The sequence below is a fragment of the Petaurus breviceps genome, unplaced genomic scaffold (assembly GCF_028583685.1).
Source record: "Petaurus breviceps papuanus isolate PSGF00001 unplaced genomic scaffold, PetGlider_PUasm1.0 64, whole genome shotgun sequence".
Lineage (NCBI taxonomy): Eukaryota > Metazoa > Chordata > Mammalia > Diprotodontia > Petauridae > Petaurus > Petaurus breviceps.
The window spans coordinates 3,898,405-3,904,404 of NW_027186428.1; the positions used below are offsets into that span (position 1 = coordinate 3,898,405).

Genomic DNA, 6,000 nt, shown 5'->3' on the forward strand with positions numbered 1-6,000 from the left:
TGCCAGACCTGGAAAGAGCTTTGGAATGGGGAAACTGAATAATTGCCCATATTTATACAGTACTTTAAAAAAAGATTGTGTGAGCTTGCAGGATTGTAGATCAAGGGCTGTAAGAGACCTCAGAGGTCACTTAGTCCAACCTCTTTCTTTTACAGGTGAGGAAACTGAGACTCAGGGAGATTTGCCCAAGGTCACATAAATTGTAAGCATCAGAGATAAGATTTTAATTTTCCCTTCCTGACTCCACTGCTATACTAGGAACTTAATAAATTCTTATTTCCTTCCTTCCTTCTTTCCTGTCCATTGGCACTGTGCTATGCTGTCTCCCAAAAGAGTTAGCTTCATCATCATTAATACCTGGCTTTAAATCTTGCCTCTGGCTATACTGGTTATGTGACCTTGGATAAGTCATTTAATAATCCCTTGATGCCCCAGTCTACTCTTCTCTCAGGATACATATTTCAGAACACCTGCAGATATGCTATAGTAAAAGGAGTTTCCTCCTGAGTCTGGGAGGGAAAAAGGTTTTCAAAATGCTCTATGGATGTTTTCTCATTAGTTCCACAACAAGTCTGTACAATAGGTGCTATGGTGGTTCCTTTTCTTTTTTTTTTTTCTTTTTTATTTTTTGGAGGGCAATTGGGGTTGTGACTTGCCCAAGGTCACTTGGCCAGTAAGTGTTAAGTGTCTGAAGCCCGATTTGAGCTCAGGTCCTCCTGACTCCAGGGCTGGTGCTCTATTCACTGCACCACCTAGTTGCCCCAATGGTTCATTTTCTACCAATGAATAAACTGAGGCTTAAGTAAATTAGGTGACTTTTTCAGTGTCACTCAGCTTCTAAGCATTTGCGGTGATTTTCAAACCCAGACTCCATGTCTACTGATATCAAACTCATGGCCAGCAAAAATCCTGTTTGGGGCCAAACCAGATAAAAATGTAATTGGGAAATGTTTAACAAAATAAACAAAAACACAATACAACATATATAATGTTAATTTGTGCTTTTCTAAGCCAGTATGCAGCTGGGAGGGATCTGCTGAATTGACTCAAGTTCACTACAATGCTTTGAGCTGAAAGAGATTTCAGAGCATAAAACAGAGAATTTCAGAGCAGAAGGAATCTTTGAGGACCTACATATAGAACTCCAGAAGTGGAAGGCACTTGAGAACATGGAATTTTAGAGATGGAAGGAACTTTAGGATAATCTAATCCAACTCCTTCACCTGGCATTTGGGGAAACCGAGTCTCAAAGAGGGAGAAGTGACTGTCAAGTTAGCAGAGGAAGTGAGTAGGAGAGGCAGTTTCTAAACTCTTATCTTTTGGCTAAGTACCGTGGTCTTCCACTACATTTCTCATATCTAGTCTAACCTCCTTATGTAGTAGATGGGGAGACTTGAGACCCAGAGCAGGGAGAGATTTGTTTGAGATTGAGTGGCCATAAACCTGATGGATATTGAACTCCCTTTCTGAGAATCTGCTGAGCAGAAAACCACCCACTTTACTCTCTGACATTCTTCTAGATATGCCCAAGGTTCTCAGTTATTGTTGCTGCTCAGCCTTTTCAGTCATGTTCAACTCTTCAGGACCCCATTTGGGGTTTTCTGGGCAAAGATACTGGAGTGGTTTGCCATTTCCTTTTCCTGGTTCATTTTATAAATGAGACAACTGAGGCAGACAGGGTTAAGTGACTTATCCAGGGTCACACAGCCAGTAAGTGTCTGAGGCTGGGTTGGAACTCAGAAAGATGAGTCTTCCTAACTCCAGGCTGGGCACTCTATCCATTGTGCCACCCAGCTGCCCCCAAGGTCCTTATTTGTTCTGTAGATCACCTGTAAATATTCTGTATTCCTACTCCCAAGTTGTTCACCTCTCCAAAAGCTCTTGGATAGTTGTGGGCATAGAGACTTTAAGGGTGAATTAGACCCAGGATGCCTAGTCCTTAGTGGAAGGTGTTGGCTAATGCCTATCCCCCAAGATTGAGAAAGTAGTTGGTAATGTTCACATAATTACAATGACATTGTCGATGTTAAACGATTCCTCTGCCTGGGAGAACATTACCAGTCATTACCTCCTGCTTCTGGGGTGAACTTATTCTTGGATTTGGACAGAGTAGTTTTTTTTTTGTCCAAATAGTAATTAGTTATCTTTTAATTCTGCACCTGGAGATCCCAGGGAATGAAAAGAGTAGGTAGAATCATAATGGCACTCCAGAAAATAATGACAGTTCATTTCTATAATACCGCAAAGTTAAGAAAATGTTTTCTCAAGAAACTGTGAGAATCATAGAGTTTAGCAGAAGGCACCTTAGGGATTAGGTAACTGCAACCTCTTCATTCTACAGGCTCGGGGGCATGAAATGTCTTGTCCTAACCCACAAAGGTAGTGAGAGGCAGAGGTAGGATTTGAAATGAAACCCCTTGACTCTACATTCAATGCCCTTTCCTCTCAACCACACTGTCTTCCTTATTAAGTATGATTGATTCTCCTCATTTTACAAATGAGGATACTGATTCTCGGAGAAGTAAGTGAGATTTGCTAATGGATTTTCCCACTCCCTTCCACTTTTTTTTGAAATTAAATACTTCCATCTCAATAAGCCTGTGATTTTTTTTTTTTACGAAGAGGTCTCTTGCTTTCTTCCTGGTTCTCCCACAAGTCCCAGAATGCTGGGACCTGAGTTCTAATGTGCTGAGCTGGAAATCAATCAGCTTAAAAAATAGTCCAGTGATGAAAGTAATGGGAGTTGTTATTGCACCCCTTTTTAGTTGAAGAGACAGGTTCAGTGAAGGAAAATGACTTAGCTAGGGTCACATGGCTAGCAAGTAGTGGAACTGGTAGTCAAACCTAGTTTTCCTTCTTATTGTTGGATTTACTTAATCAAATGAGTCTTTTTGCTATGCAACTGTACATCTCACAAACACTGCCCTTTTAAGATAAACCAATAATAGTTTTGTCTTTGGGTGATACAGTGGATAGAGTGCTGAGCCTGGAGTCACAAAGACCTGAGTTCAAATCCAGATTCATATACTTACTAACTGTATTACTCTGGGCAATTCACTTGACCTTTGTGTACCTCAGTTTCCTCAATTGTAAAATGGAGATAATAATAGTACCTACCTCATAGGGTTATTGGGAGGATCAAATAAGATAATATTTATAAAGCACTTATCACATAGTAGGTGCTTATAAATAATGGTTTTCTTCTTTCCTATCCTTTTGAAATTAATTTCACTTCAATATCCATTTATTAAACACTGACACTGTGTAGAGTGGTTGAGAACTTTGTCCTTTTCTGACCTCCAGTAGAGAATGAACACTAGGACATGAGAGCTGGGAGGGACCTTAGAGCATAGAACACAGAATGTAGAGTGTCAGAGCTGGGAGGATCACAGCATAGAATGCCAGGCCTGGAAAGAACTTTAGAATGTGGAAACTGAATAATAGCCCACAATTACATAGTACTTTAAAGAGAGATTTGTGATGTGGAGGATACTGTCCCTAGGATCACAGATCAGGAGCCGGTAGAGACCTCCGAGGTCATCCAGTCCAACCCCTTTCTTTTATACATGAAGAAACTGAGACTTAGGAAGGGAGATGTAACATTGACCTGCAAGACTTAGACCCTGCCTTAATGGGACTTATTGGGAGATGAATCTTAAAGGGGACCCAGGTTGAAGATGATGCCCGTGGAGGGTCTTTTGAGTCCACACGTGGATCTTAGTCTTTCCATGAACTCAATATCTTTCTTCATCATCATAACCTTATTCTTCTCATCTTTTTTTTTTTTTTGGATGGGACTCAGAAATGATCCTGGGACAAGTAGATATCCTGTAACTAGGCTTTCATATTGTTATTTTTGAGGATAAAAACTAATGTATGTGAATATACCTTGAAAGGTAGAAAGTACAATATATGAGAGCCAGTATAGTATGGTGGGAAAAGTAGGAGATTTGTATTCAGAAGACCCAGGTTTGAGAGCTGGCTCTCCAGCTTCTACCTGGAGGACCTTGAACAAGTCACTTTAATTCTTTGGGCATCAGTTTCCCCATCTGTAAAATGAATGTAAAGATTCACTCTGTGGTTCTCAAAGGGTGTTCTATAGCAGTGAGTTTTTCCAGGTGTAACCTAGATTGTACAGAACTAGCATTCAACTCTCCCAAGATTTTGCTAATGTATATAATCTGTATACTTTAATTCTTTGCAGCAAAGAATAGTACTGTGTTGTGAGTCCCTCCTGTATCTCCCCACCCTTCCAAAAAGAAATTGATAACCACTGAACTAGGTGATCTCCAAAGTTTCTTCCAGGTTTGACATTCTATAATTCTAAGATCATTTTTCCTGCTTTAAATTCTATGATCCCTTGATCATTATATAGGAACATTATATGCTTTTCTGGATGGCTCATCAGAGACATTATTAGAAGCACCAGTTACTGGAATGCAGTGACACCCCTGTGGGCCTCTTGGAGCTTGGGGGACTGTTTCCCTGGACACTAAATGTCTCCAGATGGCCAGGCCTTTTGCATTCTTGCATCTGCTATTTATAATTCTTTTGTCTCTTTCTTCAGTGTTGGGCTGACCCTATCCCCACTACTCTTACTGTGCCTGCTTCTTACCAGCAGTGTGGTATAATGGTGAGAGCCCTGAATTTGGAATCAGAAGACTGGATTTGATTCCTGGCTTGGTTACTTATTACCTATGTGACCTTGGGCAAATCATGGCTTCTCTGAGGAACTAGCTGATCTGTAAGGCTTCTCCTGGCTCCTAATCCTGTGATTTTCTAAGCATCTGTTTCTAATTTGCTGTGGTCCTAGGAACTCGAGGAGTCCAGTTCAGTAAGAATTATGCTAAAATGAAAGTAAATGATCTCTGAGTGAAGCCTTAGGGCCCCCTCTCCCCTGTGAGTAACGTGCATGAGTTTAGTGCAGGTATTTCAGACCACCTGCTTTCTCTGCTCAGAGGTGTCTTGCTTTCTTCTTGGTTCTCATATGAGTTCCATAATGTCACGGTTGGTAGAGAGCTGAATTCCCACTAGTTGAACTAATTTCATTTGGAAATTAGGTTGGAGGGGGCAACTTTAGATGTAGGAGTGGCAGGTGTGTTCATTCTTTAATTTTCCAGTGATACTTTCCATTCAGACTTCTATTCTGTCAAGCAAAAATCCACAAGAAATGCCTTTGGGGTTTCGAGCCCCAAATGTCTAGAATTTGTCCAAAGGTTTTTCCTCCAAATACTCATTCATTCATTCAGAAAAATATAATAAGCACATGGTATGAATAAAGCATGGAGAGAGGAAGTTTATATAAGACATATTCCCTGTGGTGGACATGGGCATGGGCAGGAGAAGGAAAAATGAGAATAGGGAACAGTTAGTAATAATTCAGTTTGATTGGGATGCAAAGTGTAGGAAGCAAGATAAGGCTCAAAATGGATATTGGAACCAGGCAGTGAAGGGCCTTGAATGCCAATCTAGGGACTTGGCATTTTACCCCTCTGGGCAATGAGGAGCCAAGTTTATTTTAAGTTAATTTCACTAAAAACATCTGGAGATATTTTGCAATGTAAAGAAATGCCTTCTTTTGCAGAGTAACTTGTTAGATCCCAGGATATCACTTTCCCAAACACTAGTACCAGAAAAACCCATCTGGTCCAGCTAAGTGACAAGGGACTGATTTCAGTAATTGATGATGTCAATGAGATTTCCACAGCCTTCAACTCAACTGCCAAGTGGCTAGGAAAAAAAAAAAGTTACCGTATAATTGAAACTCTGCTGGGAGAGAAATTAAGAGACTATCTTGCCAGCCATATTTCTGTCCATATTTTCCTCTATTAGTCTCCTGATGGTGTGTCCTTATGAAATCTGATTAGAATGGAATGACTTGATTTGCTAAGCAGGCAGCAGGGACAGCACACATCTGTTTTGCCTGTCTCGATTGCAGAAATGGGATGGAATGTAACATAATCTCTCTCTCTCTCTCTCTCTCTCTCTCTCTCTCTCTCT

The 6,000-nt window shown here is 40.6% G+C and overlaps 1 protein-coding gene across 3 annotated transcripts in view; it reads left to right on the forward strand.

Moving 5' to 3' along the window:
- The window catches only part of KIF26A (kinesin family member 26A), a 171,441-nt gene that overhangs the window by 110,103 nt on the left and 55,338 nt on the right, over positions 1-6,000 (forward strand). The gene's annotated exons all lie outside the window — the stretch shown is intronic.